The sequence below is a fragment of the Herpailurus yagouaroundi genome, unplaced genomic scaffold, assembly GCF_014898765.1.
Source record: "Herpailurus yagouaroundi ecotype Mexico unplaced genomic scaffold, PumYag 162, whole genome shotgun sequence".
NCBI lineage: Eukaryota > Metazoa > Chordata > Mammalia > Carnivora > Felidae > Herpailurus > Herpailurus yagouaroundi.
Window position 1 is genome coordinate 61,768,440 of NW_024412403.1, and position 17,133 is coordinate 61,785,572.

Below are 17,133 nucleotides of genomic sequence, written 5' to 3' on the forward strand. Positions count from 1 at the left end.
AAGGAAGGAAGGAAGGAAGGAAGGAAGGAAGGAAGGAAGGAAGGAAGAAGGAAGGAAGAAAGGAAGAAAGAGAGAAAGAAACTAAAACCCCTAAATCTTTACACACGTACTGGGTAAAACCCCATTTGAATTTGAACTCAGGTACTCATCTCTCTGCACTGCCACCTTGGTCACTGAATTGCTGGAGAAAATCACCCAAGACAGATGGATATCAACATTAACCCTCCAGACTCACCTAGGCCTTCCATATTGCCAAGGAGAATGCTCCTAGGTTGCTCTGGTCAACTTAGTGTCCCATTTGTCCCAAGAACTATTTTAAACTTTCACTTTCCTCAAATCTCCACCTCACTTATTCTTAGCAGGACCCTGACACCCAGGAGCTATCATTTGAGAAACCACTCAGCCTCTCAGTATGTGGCACACATCTGCCCCCATCCTTTCCTTTTTCTTTCTTGTAGCGGTAGAAGAGATGTGCGTCCTCCCATCCCTCATTTATGCTCAGGATTCCATGTCTCTAGGCTTACCAGGAATCTTACATTACTAATCATCCCAACCTCTTCTCCCTTCCATAAACTGAATCTCTCCTCTCTATTGTATGCTTCCCATATGCATACAAAACTACCAATATTTCCATTTTTCTCTAATCTTCTGACTTCACTCTCTCCTTCCCAAAGCACGACTCTAGCTCATTTTCTTTTATAGTAAAGCTTCTAAGAGTTATCCACATTTGCTCTCTATTTCTTTACCTCTCACTCTTTCCCCCCTACCATTACAAACAGGTTATTGCTTCTACCACTTCAACAAAACAGCTTTTGCCACAGTCAACAGCAACCTCCACATTAACATACTAAATGCAATTTTCAGTCTCTGACTGACTTCTCAGCAGCATGTCTTACTACAGACCACCCTGTTCAAAATGCTGTCTTCTCTTGACGTGTGTGCCAATGTTTTCTGGTTTTCCTACTATCTCCTTAGCTGTTCCTTCTGAGGGTGTTTCACAGCCTCATTTTTTTTTTCTACCCGCTGATTAAATATTAAGAGTTCTTCAAGTCTTGGTTTGGGCTTTCTTCTCTATGGAACCCTGTTTCCTAGGCAGTATCATCCCTGCCGACAGCCTCATTTGCCTTCACTGTACTTCTAATATCCAATTGTGTATATTAACCTGCCTATTCAATATGCTCAGTTATCTTTACCAGAAATGCCTCACACTAGGTATCTCAAAAACAGACCTTGTAATCTTCCCTCAATTCTATTCTCCTTTGGTATTTCACATAACTGTGAGTGGCACCAACCTCCATACAGTTTTATGAGCATAAACCAGTAGTCACGGTTGCTCTTTCTCTCTCCTCCATCTCCCACATCCAGTCCATGAGAACATCCTGTATATCTTGCTTCTATATTATCTCTTGGTTCCATTTATTTTTCTTCCATTCCCAGTAATTGCCCTAGTCTATCTCTTGTCTGTTATACTATAATAGCCTCCTTATTTTTGCTCCTGTGAAACCATTCACAACGATGGACTAGTTTGAGCTTTTTTGTTTTTAAATGTTAATTTTACGATTATTGCAGATTAATATGCAGTTGTAAGAGATAATAAAGAGAGATCTGGTATACCCTTTACCCAGTCTCACCCAATAGCGATATCTTACATAACTATAGTAGAATATCACAATCAGGAGATTGACCTTGGTTTTATAATGGTACAATCTACCCATCTTATTCAGATTTCACCAGTTTTATATGCACTTCGAGTGTGTTTAGTTCAGTGCAACTGTATCTCTTATGTAGTTTTGCATGATCACCACTATAGTGGAGATACAGAATAGTGCCATCGTGAGGCTATCTTGTGCTACCTTTTGACAGCCATTGGCAGCTCCATCTCTTCCCCACTCCTTAACCTTTGCCAACCACTAATCTGTTCTCCATCTTTATAGTTTTGTTATTTTAAGGATGCCATATAAATAGAATCATAAAGTATATAATCTTAAAGTATAGAATCATAAAGTATAGAATCATAAAGTATATAATAAAAAAAAGATTGGCTTTTTTTCACTCAGCATACCTTTGTGATTAATCCAAGTTGTTGTATGTATCAAGGGTTACCCTTTAATACTAAGTAGTATTCCATGGTATGGATATACCACAGTTTGTTGAAACACTTGCTCATTGAAGGTAATTTGGGTTGTTTCCAGTCTGGGGATATTATGAATAAAGCTGTTACAAACATTGGTGTACAGGTTGTTGTGTGGATGTTTCCATCTGTCTGCAATAAATGTGCAAGAGTAGCACAATCATTTTAGAATACAAAATCGGGGCTCCTGGGTGGCAATTAAGCATCTGACTCTTGATCTCAGCTCAGGTCATGATCTCACAGTTTGTGAAACAGCCCCACGTTGGGCTCGGCACTGACAGCATGGAGCCTGCTTGGGTCTCTCTCTCTCTCTCTCTCTCTCTCTCTCTCTCTCTCTCTCCCCCTCCCCTGCTTTCTCTATCAAAATAAATAAATAAACTTAAAAAATAGAATATAAATTGATCATGGCACATTCCTTCTTAAGTTTTCTTTTTCTTAGGGAGGTCTTTAATACAGCCTACGAAGATGCTGACATCCTTATATGTCTTTTCAACCTCAGCCTGAGCTGCTCTTCTCTTCATTCTCTTGATACAGCTCTATTTGATGCCTTCACCTATGCTGTGCCCTCTCCTTGGAAACCTCTACCACCACCTAATCTCACTTCTTGTTTTTCATCTTCAGATGGTAGCTCAAATGTCACTTACCAGGGAAGGTCCTTGTGAACTCCTAGACTCACTTAGATTCCCCTCTTCTATTTGCTCTTAGAGCCCCTGGAATTTATATTTCATAGGGGCAAGCACAGTTTGTAATTACAAGTTCTTTTGTGTGACCATTTGATTAGCATGCCTTCCATCCCCTAGACTGTAAGTCGAGTAGGGCAGCGACCATTATCTGTTTTGCTTTCCATTATCTTCAGCTTTTAGTAGACATTCACTTTGTGTTTGATCAAATTTGGCCAAGGACTTTAAGACAGATAGTCTTGTATTCAAATTCTATCTTTATCACTCACTAGGCATTCTTGAAAAAAATTACTCAAACATGCTAAATCTCTGTTTCATCTTCAAAATTAGGATCACAATAGCATCTACCTAATGACTAGCTATAAAGGTTAAATCAGGTAGCTGTTAAGAGTATTTTGTCCAGTGCCTAAAATAAGTCAAGCATTCAACACATGCTAATTCTTACTGTGATTATTAGTTTAACTAAAGACAAGATTTTTCTATATTTTTTCCCAATGAGGTTTTAGTCCATTATCTTAATTTCTTGCCTGTGTCCTGGGGTTCTGATTCAGGTAACTTTGAGACTCTAAAAAGAAACCCTCAGTTTAGATCTCCAATAATCCTATGGCTACAGGCTCCAACCCAAGGTATGTCTCCTTAGATGGTACCTTTTTGGCTATGGTTCACATTTTCATCTCACTCAGTACTTCCTTCTCTTGCTTTCCAGACCGTGCATCAGGGGGCTGGCTGGAATGCCTCTTCCCAACTCCTAGTGTTCAGAAGGAAGTTTTCTGAACATAACTTGTCTCTGCCTCATTCCTTACAGTTCCCCATGGAGGTGAATCATCTTGTGGATAAGATCGCTCTTGCTCCATGTCTCTTAATTAGGGGAACTGATATTGAGGTTTGTAACAGCAGGAGTTTAGCCTCTTTCTCTTTCTTTTCCTACAATGGGAGTTAGTAACCTGGAAGAGCATTGATCTTATGCTGATTCAATTCTCCTTTGGGAGGGCTTTTTCAAAGTATAGATAGAAGGGAAGGGAGTCAATGAGCCCATTTTACCTCTCATCCATCCTACATCTTTCAACCAAGCCTTACCAAAAATTTTTGGTCCCTAGGTTATAAGTTCTTTTGTCTTATTTTTCAATGGGTTTAGAACTTGAGTGGGAAAGAGCTGTGCCATTTATTGGACCCATTCAAAGATTCCAAAACTTAGGTTTATTCTTTTGTTTGGAATATCATTTTTTTTGCTCTTCATCATTTTTTTTTATTCTAGCCATTTTTCAAGACCCAGCTAAATCATATTTTACATGAAACTTTCCAACTCTCAAGGCTCTCTTTCATGAATGAAATCCTATAGTACTTACTGGACTGTATCATTTGTTTTGGAACTGTCACTTATTATCTTATATGCATATGGAATACTCAACAGTATAACTTCTTTTGCTAATCCAATTTTGAGTTCCTTAAGAGCAAGCAAGGGCAATGTCTTAGATTTATGTTTTAACCCCATACTAAACACAATTCTTTGTATTTAGTAAGTGCTTAATAATATCTTACAGGATGATTGTGCTTGAAGCTGGCCCACTGACCAAGCTGTGGTTTGAAGGATCAAGTTACTATTAATATGGGTTAGTGGCTGGATAGTTTCTGAAGGGGTGGTCGCAGTGGCTAAAGGGGGGAAAAAGGTTAATATGAGTATGTCCCTGAGATGTGTATCAGCACAAGTCTGGATACATATAGGTAGTGAAACTTAATCTTGTTATGTGCTGAGTTTTCATCTTGATAATATATTCCCCTATTTTCCTTTATGAAAAACATAGTATACTCATGGTCTGATAGGTAGAAGGCTAAGAGAAATGCAAGCAGAGGGAAGCAATGCTCCTAGGTGTGGTAGGCTGGTCTGTAGTGTGTTTTGATTCTCTGAATTAGTTAAAAGATTGAAAAAAAAAAAAAAAACGCCACTACTACCTCAGGAAAAAAAAAATTAGAAGGAAGGGTCCTGAAAATGGTATCTGAGCAATGAAAGACAGTGAATATTTTAAAGATCACTGAATTTAATTTATTCAACCTAAATGCATAAAAGTACAGGTGGGAACATTATTTATGCAGGTATATGCAAATCACTTTATAAAATAGGCAAAGCCCTTCTGCTTTTTATAAGTTGCCAAGGTGGTTCCTGATATTTTAAAAGCTATGCACCTTTAATGTAATTTCCTAAGAGTTGGAATCCCTCTGTCGGAATCACAGTCATTGTCAGAGTGAGTATGTATATTTTTCTTTCCTCTGGGACTTCTACAAGGCTCTCATAACCATCACAAAAAGGGTGGTTTCCACAGAGATATGACTGGAAAAATCACTTGGAAGTCACTGAGGAGCAAGTCACAATGTTCAAAGCAGAGAACAGGGCCTTTGAAAACATGAACCCATCTGACCTCTTGAATTTAGTACAGTGAATTCCTGAGCTCTGAAACATGGGGCCCGGCTGTGCATGCCATATTGGTGCTATAAGACTGGCAGTAGGTTGGCTGTGGCATGGTCTATTTCAAACTCCTTCACAGTGCCCAGTGTTGCATGTTCCCAGATGACATTTGGTTGGCAGAAGCTGGGCTTCCAAAGCTGGCAGTCTGGAATGCAGCCCACTATGTTTTGACAAACACATAATTGACCATCTGATCACCAGCCTACAGTCTACACTCAGGTCACTGGGGGGACCTGGGCTTTCAATAGGTCCCTACTCCTCATCTTGCTCATCTTCTCAAACCTTTCTCCAGAAAGCAATATAGAGAAGACTTAAACACACCCACACATACCCTCCCATTTGCAAAGAGAACATGGTCCATGAAACATAAGCTGTTGAAAATTTCCTTTAAATTGTCCTGGCAGCCCAAAGTGAACAAGAGAAAAGCACATTTATGGTGAACTCTAATTCAGAAAGAAGGAAGAGACGTACTGAACTGTTTCAACACCAGCAGTATATACGTTGCCATTCAGTTCAATGGCTTGGAACTTCTTAGAAAAGGACAGTATAGACAAATGATAGGAAGTTGGGTATTGCTTGGCTGTAGGGGGACATTACTGAGAAGTTGTTTCATTTTCAGGTGAAAGAAGGGAAAAGCGGGACACTGGAAATGGCTTCTTCCTTATCTGCCTGGCACTCCTCCAAATTTACTATGGAAAAGGAGTCACACATCTCTGGAGACCAGCAGGCAGCATCTCAGAGTGAGGTCAGATTCAAATTCAGGTCTCTTTTGGAGCTCCTGTGAAGAGTGTTTTGGCCTGAAATTTGGCCCCACATAACACATCAACCTTTCTCCTAGAAGGCAGGGACTGTGCACTGGGCCAAGATATGCTGGCATCATGCAGATGTCAGTGTCTATGTCAACACTACCAGATAGCGTCTCTTCTTCGCTCCCACCCCCACTGTACAGTCCGGGCCCTTTGTTTTCACTTGTGACCCGGTCTCCCTTTTCCCAATCAGCCATCTGTACATAGCCAGAGCACTCTTTGGTTAAAATTCTTCAAAGCCTCCTCAAGCCTGCAGCATCACATCTAAACTCCCCTGCATGGCTGACAAGACCCTCCGCAATCTGCCTCCTATCCACTTTCCAGCCTCATCTCCCAGGCTCCCCTTTCAACCACCATGTTCCGGTCATACTAAGCTACTGTCCTCTGGAGCAGGCTGCTGCTCGACACTCTTGACTTTGTAAATGCTCTTGCTTTTTTTGTGATTATGATGCCCTTTTCTTTTTCTTCCCCTACACTGACTTGGCAAACTGCAATTCATTCTGTAGACTTTTAGATCCAGCTTGCAAGTGGGCACTCCTTTCTCTTTGCTCGTTATTACACCTTTGTAACATCTCCTTCCTCCTCTTGTTACATCTTGTTTATGCCTCCATTCCAGTGTCCATCACATGCTATAGCCTTTATTTACTATTTATCACCCCTACCAGACCGTGAGATTCTTAGCAATAGGGAGCATTTCTTATTTATCTTGGAGTTCCAGGAATGACGCACAATAACTAGCTTTCCATAAATGTTTGTTGACTGAAAACTGAATAAAAAGCTGTGCATGATAATTAATCAAAATGAAGCCACGCAGTAGCGTTAGCCTCTATAAGCTAAGCATGGAGCCTATTAGCAATCTAAGGAAGGCAGAAGATCGCAGCAGTAAGGCACTTTCTGGCGGTTCTCACAGGGTGAAAGGAAGAATGAGGGATAGAGAGTGTGATGGAGGAATGTCTTGTTAGCAGAGAATGCCACTGAGGCAGTGAATTTGCAGCCTTTTCAACACGGAGTTTTCAATACCGGAAGGTTTTGTTCTGAGAATGAATCTGAGTCTGAATCGTGGAGAGGTCTAATTTATAATAACCTGGTTTCTCAAATAGGCTCGGTCTATGCTACCTGCTTGCAGGCAGCGTGGCAGGTTACGGCAGGCTCCTCTTTGTTTCTGCTAAAGAGTAACGGAATAGAAAACTCTTGGGGGGAACATCTGGAAGCTGTTCAGTTCCCATTGAAATCTGTGTCAAATCCGGATTGGGACTTTGGACTAAATGCAGTGCCAGGAGAGAAGGCAGCATTCTGCACCTGTCTGGAGAAGGCCATTGAAGAGGCACTAGGAGCTAGAAGCGCTGGGGAGATAATGTTCTGATCTGTTCCCAGGAACTTTTCTTTTCCCTTTGATAGGTATCTGGGGCACCACCCCTGGAGCCATCAGCTGTGTCTGTGGGGCACTTGAGGACAGCAGGGCTATCACAGGCCCTGTCACCCTTGAAAGAAAAGCAGCCTTGGGATCTGGAACAACCCAAGCAGGCATGAAGCCTGGCCCAGGGGTGGGACAAGGTTAGGGGGTACAGGAGTGGGCTATCAGCCCCATTACAGGTCATTCTCCCAGCTTTATCTCTGGTTAAAAATTAGGATCTCTCTAGAAGCTGCCTGATTAATGGTGGAGGTATCATAGAATCAGTTTCACATTTTCCTATGAGCCAGAAACAGCCTTTCAATTACGTTTTTATCTCAAAGGTCTCCCCCTCGATTTCTAATCTGTGACACAGGTCTCCAGTCCCCTGTACTGCTTGTGTCTGAGGCTTGCCCTACGGTGCTGACGTCATAATAGCTGAGCCGTGCGGGCAGGAGTGCACTGTGCTGACTCATCCCCAGTGATGTGAGGATTAATGCCTTGTCTAACACGGAGCTATTCTGTGAACTGTTTTTACACAAAAGAACTGTAACAAAAATGATTTGCCAGTCAGAGGACTAGAAATATGCAGTGCTAGGTAACTGAAGGAGGGACACGGAAACACAAAGTGGTAACCAGAAGCATGTACATTCACACCCTCCAAAGCATTGACAGACCCGCTCTATCAACATGGAGAATAAAGAATAACAAGACCTGCCAGGGACAGGGAGGATCCGGCCCTGCTGTATAAATGCATTACACACAGCACCCGTCGTCCTTGGGGAGTTTCACCAATCTCCTTTCTCTGTCAAACGGCTGTCACTTTGGACTTCAGTCTTAGTGTCTGTCCTTGGGGGGGGATTCTGCTCCCTTAAGTGTATCTGCAACATGCCTCTAGGAATGTTAGTGGAAGCCACACACGTGCAAGAGAGCCATGGGACCCCTTTTCTGTGCAAATGAGGACCACACAAGAAACACCTCGGAGAAGTCAGTGAAGCAGGACAGAATGTTGTGAATCAGGGACAGTGTTCACCAGAGAGGGAGAAGCAGCTGGGAAGATCTGATGCTTATTTATCATAGAAGGTGACTGCCACCACCTGTAGCATGTCTTGGGCAGTGTCTCATGCAGTGAGTGACTATGATTATTTGGGTTCACTGCCACAGAATCTCTTTCAAGCAGCCCAAGGTAAAAACTTATCCAACACATTCGATGCAGCCTGATTTGGGCTTTAAATAATAAATGTTCTCTCTTTTCATCTGAAATCAAGTTTTCTCTCTCGTTTTTTCTCCTTTTTCAAATGACTCACCATCTTTTTTGAAAAAGGATGGTACCTTCTATAAACCTCTCGGCAGATGTAATCCTGGCTTTCTTTTTCTTTTTTTCCCCCCTGGACATGTGATTACACACACAACTTTAGCCTAAATGGGTCAAGCCTTATAGTTCACTCTTGCACTTCTTAGTAAAAGGGTATGGAAATTTTGTCCATAAATGAAAGATGTGATGTAGAAGTTGAAATTAAAAACTACGGGATGTAGACATGGGTATATAGCTGATGAATAAATAATTGCCCATTGATTGACAGTGGAGCAAAAGCCCAACTATTGCTGATATCTGACTGAAGAATGCAGGCTATGGTTTAGAGGAGCAGTGACTTCTGCAAACAGCAGCTGCTGCTGAGAAAAATGCAGTCTTTATGTAGTCCAACGCCCGGGCCCTGGGCTTTCCAGCTCACTCATGGATGGCAACTACGACCAGCACCAACAGCATCAATTCCAAACCCAAAGTAAGCTAATATATAGTGAAGAAGTGCTGGAAACCACAACAAAGTCAAGCAGAAACCATGCCAATAAAGATCTGAATTTCCCAAATATGACACTTTATGGAAAAGTAAAGAAACCACTTTTACTTACAGAAAGAGAAGGGGCAGTCCACAGACTGATGGTCAAGGAACTGAAAAACAAAAACAAGGAATTAAAAATAAACCCAGTGAGGGGAAGGAGAACGAATCTAAGTTGTAGACAGAACTGGTTGCTCCCAAGGGTTAACAGTAGGAACCTGTTTTATTACCTGGAGCCCAAGGAAAAAGAGATCCAGCCCCATACAATTTTCCAAAGGCCATGACCTCCTGCTATATGACCAACACAGCACTCCAGCACATGGCATGCCAACCTCCTTCTTTGCTAACTTCATTCTGATCTGAATGGTGTGAGTACTTTCTAGAGCTGTGCTCCTCAGAACAGTAGCCACTAACTATACTTATCTATTTGAATTAGTTAAAATTTAGTAAAAAACTAAATGGTTAATTCCTGGTCACACTAGCCACATTTCAAGTGCTCAATAGCCACCTGTGGCTGGTGGCTGCCTTCTAGGGAGAACATTTCTATCACTCCATAAATATCTATTGGGCAGCACTGATGAGAATAGGTAACGGCCATCCCACATAGCACAGGGCAAATCTTAGATAATTTTGACAAAGATGAATGAAACTGATTAATGTTGGCTCTTTTAAGGGTAAATACAGTATGTTTAATGCGCAGAAGACCCTCTGGACAAATTCAACATGTACGTGTATCATTGGCCCTCAACTGAGGACTTGGTGTAATGTTGCCTCTTGTCGGCTTGGTGCCCACTGAGGACCATATACTGCCTCATCTGCCCCTTCTCTCCAGCCTAGGAATGTCCCCGCTGACAAAATGATTTTAAATGAAAGCATCTGTCTCCCAAAACACATCTCTAAGGATGAAAACCTCAGGTTTGCAGGGAGTTGATCTTAACAGTTCCTCCATCTGTATTTCAAATCAGATAATTCTCCTTTGTCATCTTCAACTCACAAGCCAAATGAGCTATGATGGGACTGGCCTGCTCACACTACTGTTTTGACAGCTTCTCTTATGGAAAAATAAAACTGAAGTAACAGAAGATCCATGAGAAATTAATAAACCAAACAGGGATACTGAAAAAACAAAGCAGGTCTCCCCACCCACACCCCACTCAAATATATCAAGGATTTAATATATGCTGATTTAACTCTTTCCTCTCTGACACCATGATTTTAACCACTTATATATAAGGCCTCTAAAAATATGCAAAACAAATTGTACTAAAAGAGATCAAGTACAGAGATATGATTATATAGTTTGGCGTAGAATAAGGCTAAAAGCAAAAACAAAAAAACAAAAAACAAAAAAAAAAAACCAAACCCAAAACAGAACAACAACAACAACAACAAACACCCCTGTCAATTAAAGAGATTTCACTTCTCAACAAGTTTTCTAGACAGGTGCACTATCATAGAGATTCCTCGAAAGAAAAAGTTTCCTCTTTATGGCTGAGGTGAAACCCTGTACATGCACATGTAAGTGTGAAGGATGGTGTTCGCCTTCTTGAATAAGAAGAGTTAAGATGAAAATCTGCAGCCTAGATCATAATGTATGCTAACATGAGAGAGGCTGGGAGTCTCCATTGCTTTCAAATTATTTCACAAAATTGATGAGTTTAGTGAAAACTTTAAGCAAGACAATTAGATTATGTATGATTCATTGGAAGTACATACAAACTTGAAATATATATAAAGATTGACTAGTCTTCAAAGACTTTAAAGTTCTAAGTTTTGCTAAGTTCTAGTCCCTTCTATAAGCCCAAATCCTAGACCATAGCACTAGTCTATTTTTTTTTTTAATTTTTTTTTTCAACATTTATTTATTTTTGGGACAGAGAGAGATAGAGCATGAACTGGGGAGGGGCAGAGAGAGAGGGAGACACAGAATCGGAAACAGGCTCCAGGCTCCGAGCCATCAGCCCAGAGCCTGACGCGGGGCTCGAACTCACGGACCGCGAGATCGTGACCTGGCTGAAGTTGGACGCTTAACCAACTGCGCCACCCAGGCGCCCCAGCACTAGTCTATTTTTTAAATCTTCCTTCCTTCCTTCCTTCCTTCCTTCCTTCCTTCCTTCCTTCCCCTCTTCTTTCCTTCCTCCCTCCCCCCCTTCTTCCCTTCCTCCCATCCTTCCTTCTTTCCTTCCTCCTTCCCCCCTTCCTTCCTTTCATGCTTCCCTCCCAACTTTTTTGAGCTTGTTTTTTTCCTCAGCCTTTGAGAAAAAGGAGAAAGATGATTAGTGGTTATCTATGAAATATACTCACTTATCATTTCTCTGTTGCACATTTAAACCCAATAACTCTCAATAATACATTGTGCTTTTTAAAAACTATACTTAGCATTTATGTTCTTATATCTAAGCACATAGGTTTCCTTTTCAAATTCCAAGGAGCATTTATTCATAAAGTTAATCAGTCAAAATTAAATTTTTGATGTGATCAAAAGAGATCAATATAAATTGTACCCAGATTGACTAATACATCCAAGGTCTGGAATGAAGAAGAAATATCTTTCCTGGATGTTAAGTGACACACAGGCTGTCAATGACAGGAATCCAAGATGGAAAGAAAAATCACAGTGTGTATGTCACAGTCTAAGACAAATTAAAGCCAAGTTAAATTGGAGATTTTATTGGATATAATTGTTGTCTTTATATATTAATGAAAAACAATAATACCTATCCAAAATTTAATATTAAGGCAAAAAATTTAATCTCAGAGCTCTTATATAATTTATAAATGTTCATAAACGTCAAAAGGCCCCTACTTCTTGATTGAATTACAATCTGCAATTTTGAGAATATGTATTAATCTACATAGGTTTATTTCTGTTCAGTTCAAATTGTTATTTTATTGATAATGTGCCCTTTCTGCCTAAGTGATATTTACCTTATACGTCTGTAAGTTGTTTTCATCTGAAATGTAAAGAATTATCTATAATAGTTTCACATATGATGAAAAATATTTGCGTTACGCATGCTAGGCTCAAAGCATAACTATCTAGCAAAGAATATATAACTGTAAAGCCCAAATGAATCAGGACCTTAATACCTGGTGGGGGGGGGGGCAAGAGTAGACAGGTGGAAAAGGGGTGGTTTGTGGTGAACTCTGATCGTGTTTTGTGATATTCTAGTAGAAATTATTGTATAGTGTCAATCTCCAAGGAACTAAATGTACTATTAATTAAATGGATTGTTAATAAAGATTAATCAATTCTGATTTCAGCTTACATTATGTAACATTCAAGGGCAATGGTTTCCGATATTTCCAGGTGATATGGATCCCAATGAGAATCCCCTCCCAAAGAAACTCTTTAGAAACACCAAGTTTCAAAAATCTTCCAGACCCCATGAAGGTTGCTCATGAATTCCAGGTTCGTCACCCTTGGCTTAGGGGGAGAGGGGAGAAAATGCTCATGCAATCCCACTGCTTATCACCTCTAGGAAGCTTGACAAGTCGCTCCAAGCTGAAGCCAGAAAGAAGCAAACAAAATGTATAGAAAATAGAGCTCTTCACGGGTATGTGTGGCTAGAGACACACAGACTCCTCTAAAGGCCTCCCAGACTCTGACTTCCCTAGTTCTTTATGATTTCCATAGAGGCTTAGGAACAGTGAGATAGAGGAGTAGTGAGCAGAGACATAAGGGTTACTATTTACTCAGCACCTTCTGTGGTTTCAGGCATCCTGCTAAGTAAATGCTTCTCAGATTTGAATGTGGGCATATCCAGGGACGTGGAGCAGCGTAACGGGAGCGCACCAAGCCACAGAATAAGTAATAAAGACATAACCGTCTTTTGGGAGGGTCAGTTGTCCTTGTGGCTAAGCCATTTAAACCCTTATTTGTACACATATTCATTTTCTTGGATGTTATAGGAGGAATAAAACAGATACTGTTTTGGTCCTCATGGAACTTCTAGTTTAGTGAAACAAACAAGAACATAATGAGTAGAATGCTAAATTTGTATGTATTTGTAGGATGCACCCTGAGCCATCACTGAAAAGTCTCATTTGTGGCAGATTGCTTCAGGCAATGGCCCAGCACCCTGAGTACTGGATCACTCACTTGAAAGGGAGGATCACCTCTGTGGAAGAGTTTGAAAAGCAGCATTAGCAGTGTATCATTTAATCCTGACTAGAAGAGGAAATACCATTAACTCCCAATTTACTATAGAAAAAGGGAGATTTGAGAAATTAGGAAACTTACCCCAAATCCCACAGCTGCTGGGATCTGAATAAGTCTGCCCCATTCCAAAGTCTACATATTTTTAACCACTAAATTACACTACATGTAGGTATTTCCCATTTTATGTTTCCCCTTGAAATCTGGGCTCATTCAGGATTTTGTAGGCTAGTTTAAGCTTCTCCTTTGGAAGGAGACAGGTTTGGCTTGATTTGTATTCTAAATATTTCACAGTGGTAAGGGAAAGCTATTATTATACCCATTTTATGGTGCGGAAGCTGAGCCACTTGCCAGCTGAGGTATCTGGCTGGGTTAAAAACGGAATCGGGCTGTCAGTCTTTCATTCCTCTTGACTGACTGAAGCCTAGGCAGCGGTCCTGTCCGAGGGCTTTTTTGTACATGGGATTCACACCGGCTGAGAAAGCGTGAGAGAAACTTTGCAAAGGGAAAATAATAGTGCAATACAAAAATGGAAAATAAGTAATCATAACTCACTCATAAAAATTGGTTACTTTTAGTGCTGTGAATAGAAAAGAGAGAGCTTATTCATCACAAATGAATCAGAAAATTAGAATGTGTCACAGCATTGATGACAGAGCTGAGGAACTCAGACAAACTGAAGTTCAACACTTATCCTTCTATCTGAAGAGGGTAAATGGTATGACAACAGGGCAGAGATGACCTCTTACACACACCTTTAATCTTTCCAGTCTTTTCTCTTCAACCTTCTCTCTAGAAGTTGGGTCGGTTTATGTATCTTTGTTTTCTATGGGTAGAGATAACATTTTAACATCCTTTTCATGTTCTAGAAGTATTGTGTTAATTAATTCTTATGTGGGAGTCATTCCAAATAGTAGGATGAAGATTTTTACCTTATTGATTTTCCTAGTACCTCTCTGGCTTCTGTGTTTTCAAAGGCTGAGGCACTATTGGATTTTTAGATTCATATGTCTCTCAGAATAAGTGCCAGCTTCATAGGTTCCTGTCAATTGATATTCCATCTTCTCTATGGATACATGATTTCCTTTATCTGACAGATTCAAGAAATTTTATGCTAGATTTAATGACATTTCATGCACCCTGAATTTGGAGGTTTTTAATTCTCTATTTTCTATCTGGCAAAAGGTTTACAAAGTTAAAGTCAGAGGGAAGGGTTATTCAGAGTGCACACAGAGCCTGTGCAATCTCCCGCTAGGTACTTCGGAGCTTCCCAAAGAAAAATCTCTTGAAGTATTTTCATTCCTTTTGGTCAGTCCTAAGAAGACTATAAATGCCACAAATGGTCATTAATATCTTAGGGTCTGCTTTTCAAGACCATCCACTTTTTTGGATCCATCTTGAGAAGAATGATAAAGAAATCACAATAATGCCTTACCTCTCCTCAATATGCTATATTAACTCTCAATGAGCTAATATCACTCTGAAGGAATCATGTCTACCTTAAAAAAATTTAGGTGATCAGATTTAAAAACGAAGGTTCGGCATTTAGGTCTAGGACTGTTTCTAGGCCTGAGACATTGCTAAGATATGGCTCAACATTCCACCCCACCCCATACAAATCCTCCTGAGTCTTCCTGATTTTTACAGGTATAGGGACCTGAAAGACAAGAATGAATTAAAAGCCAGGGAGCCAGGTAGGGTGCAGGGCAGGGCAAAACGCAGTGTCAAGGACTGAATGTGTTTAATACAATTAAGATGATTTCTTACAGCTCCTAAAATAGACCAAACTCTTGTCAGGATGACAGTCAAGAGCTCTCTACAATCTGATCCCAAACAACTTTTCCTTTTTCTATATCTCAAACCTCTGCAGTTGCAGCTTCATGGATTCCAAACAGATCGGTATACCAGGGACTTTTACTATATATAGTACACTGATATCCTTTAGGGGATGCTAGATAGGTCTGGCATTGTTATCATGTGGTCCAATCAATTAGAAATATTTGGTTAACACTGCTTAATGCCATTAATGCCATTTGGCACAAAAAGGTTGTGCCTAATACAGGGGAAACTCATCTTGAGACTCCTCAGTGTGTAAACTCAGAAAGTAACATGTTAGTGGTACAGAGGGCTTTGGAATAAATATGGGCACAGCAGGAGAAAGAAACATCCAGATCAGTGTGAACAGAAGGCTGTCTTTACTCAAATGGTTCCCTCAAGTGTTTTTTTTTTAATTCAAAGGGAAAAATCATGACATAAAATTTATACCAAAAGATATAAATCAAGAAGGTACTTATACCCAGTGATCTGTTAGATACTAAACCAAGAAGACAGCATGCACACAGTATGTGTTTTAAAGACCTGGAAAGAGCTTTCCACAATATAGACTGAAAAATGTTACTTTTGTCCTTGTCACCATCAACTATTTGCTTAAGGGAATCCACAGTCTTTCACAATCTGGCCCCAATCCACCTCTCTTGTTTTTTGTTTGTTGTTTCTGTCCCCCCCCCCCCCCCCACTGCTTCTTCCTTATATACTGTGACAGGCTATTGGCTCCTCCCTGAACATGCCTAGGACATCTTTGTCTTTGAGTCTTTGCTAACAGTTCACACTTGAATCTCCCAAGCCTAGCATAGTGTCCTAAACACAGCACACACTCCAACATTTGTTGAAGAAATGCTGTCTGTCTATTTTAGGAGACAAAGATGATAGAAAAAAGTTGTTAAATCGGTAAATAAATAGCACAAGAGAGAGGTCAAGGAAAAGTTAATTTTAGTGTGTTTTAGGAGTGGGGGCAAGATAAGCTTTAAGATTAGGAAAACTGATGCTCTTTATTCTTGGGTCTAGCCAATGCTATGAGTCAGTTACTTTTTTGGGAACAAGTTTCAACCTCAAGGTTAAATGAACACAAATGCTCTGTCCATCAGCATATAATGAAAAAGCTGTGGCTATTTCCACATCAGCACAGTGAAATTAAAATATGCAGTGTCTTTTTCAGAGGCATCATATATGACAGAACTTTTTAAAATAGTCCCCTTTGCCACTCTCATACAGAAAGAGCTATAAAAACAAAAGTGAATGTTTAAAAAAAACACTGGGATAATTTTGCTTCAGAAAGAAAATGCTGAGGTATATCTTCATGGTTTTCTGACTATAAGAGTTGTTATAAAGAAGATAATGATCGACATTTTTGTCCTAGGGCATGGTGATATTAAACTGTCCAGTGAAGAATTTAAGTTAAGACTTAAAGATGAACATCCTAAAGGTGCAAGTGGTAAATAATCAAATACATTGCTAAGAGCAGTTACAAAATTTCTATCTTCATGGCTATTTAAAAATAGGAAAGATCTTCATCTATTTTGGACGGAATAAATGCAGCTTTGCCTCCAGTCAGGAGATGGATTCAATAACTTCTCTCATCATGTTTAGCTCTATGTGACTACAAAATCCTATAACATGTTGGTCCTAAAAATTGTACAGAATCACAACACAGTCGAGTAAAATACATTCTACAGTTTGAAGAGGATTAGGCAGTAAAAAAATCTGTAAATTACTAAATTCAAAATAGTATATACAAAGCTTACGTCTCAATTCAATTTGCTAAGTGTATATGTCACAAATAGAATTGAGGAAAATGTACTTGAACCTACTATAGTTTAAACATAATGATT

At 40.0% G+C, this 17,133-nt stretch overlaps 1 protein-coding gene across 25 annotated transcripts in view; it reads right to left on the minus strand.

The window, feature by feature from the left end:
- ZBTB20 (zinc finger and BTB domain containing 20) overlaps positions 1 to 17,133 on the minus strand; it is a 774,657-nt gene that overhangs the window by 158,292 nt on the left and 599,232 nt on the right. For all 25 annotated transcript variants that reach the window (XM_040484983.1, XM_040485001.1, XM_040484982.1 and 22 more), the window contains one exon: positions 9,380 to 9,419. The gene's annotated coding sequence lies outside the window, so the exon portion shown is untranslated. The remainder of the gene's footprint in view (positions 1 to 9,379; positions 9,420 to 17,133) is intronic.